Source organism: Seriola lalandi, unplaced genomic scaffold (genome assembly GCF_002814215.2).
Source record: "Seriola lalandi dorsalis isolate HSWRI2012SDOR001 ecotype SW California unplaced genomic scaffold, Sedor1 jcf7180002054388, whole genome shotgun sequence".
Lineage (NCBI taxonomy): Eukaryota > Metazoa > Chordata > Actinopteri > Carangiformes > Carangidae > Seriola > Seriola lalandi.
In genome coordinates, this window is record NW_019524941.1 from 107,047 (window position 1) to 108,218 (window position 1,172).

Genomic DNA, 1,172 nt, shown 5'->3' on the forward strand with positions numbered 1-1,172 from the left:
ACCGACCTGCGCTTCCAGAGCTCCGCCGTCATGGCTCTGCAGGAGGCCAGCGAGGCTTACCTGGTCGGCCTCTTCGAGGACACCAACCTGTGCGCCATCCACGCCAAGAGGGTCACCATCATGCCCAAAGACATCCAGCTGGCCCGCCGCATCCGCGGGGAGAGGGCTTAAACCCGCCTGACTACACTCCAAACACAACGGCTCTTTTAAGAGCCACACACCTGTTTCATAAGAGCTTTATCCTTTCAGCAATATACATAATACTCAAAATTTATATAATGATTTAAAGTCCTAGGAAAACATAACTGGTCACTAAAACCAACTGGTTTTACACATTACTTTGACTAAGTTATGAGTGATAACACACCAATACATTTACATAACAAACTGGAGTCCTGGGGGTTTTCAAGCCAGTGGTGGAGAGTGACCTGTCGGGTCAGTCATGTCTTCTGTTGTAGATTAAAGGACCAGGCAATCAAACAAGACTAAACTGAGATTAACTAAAAACCATTATGCAATTAAAACAAGTGACTGAGCAGCAGAGATACTCTTCAGATATCTGGGTCAAGCTCTCCAATGTGGCTTGAATGTAATTTTGTATGATGCAAAAGTGGCTAAAACTGTTAAAAACACAACTTTTCAATCTTTAAGGCTTTTATTTTGTAAAAAATAAATAATAGAAAAGGATGTTGACTAATTTAATTATTTGGTTATTATTATTATTATTATTAATTATAACATGAAATTCCCTTAGGTGATAAATGAAAGTATCTATGTATCCCAGGTAGAGTCAGCATCTACAGTAACATTGGTTAAACTGAACTGAATGTTACATTGACCATAACAAATATTTATGGAGCGTTCAGAAAACAATCCTTTTTTCATTTTGTTATTATGGCCTCTGGGAAATACAATATACGAGCAGCTAGTTCAGAATCTACTGCAAAGACTGGGTGACATGTTAATGTAACGTAATGTTATAAGGTTTCCATGTGGAGACTGTTTGGTTCAGTTAAGGTAGAAATGACTGATAATTACACCTGTGACAGTGATTCGTGTGAAGGGGGGGGGCAGGTTGTTGTGTTGGTAGCACTGACTGACTGAAAGCAGTTAGCTTTGTGTTTAGTCGTTAGCTCAGGCCACTGTAGTGCAGGTTAGTTTCCTTATTTAGG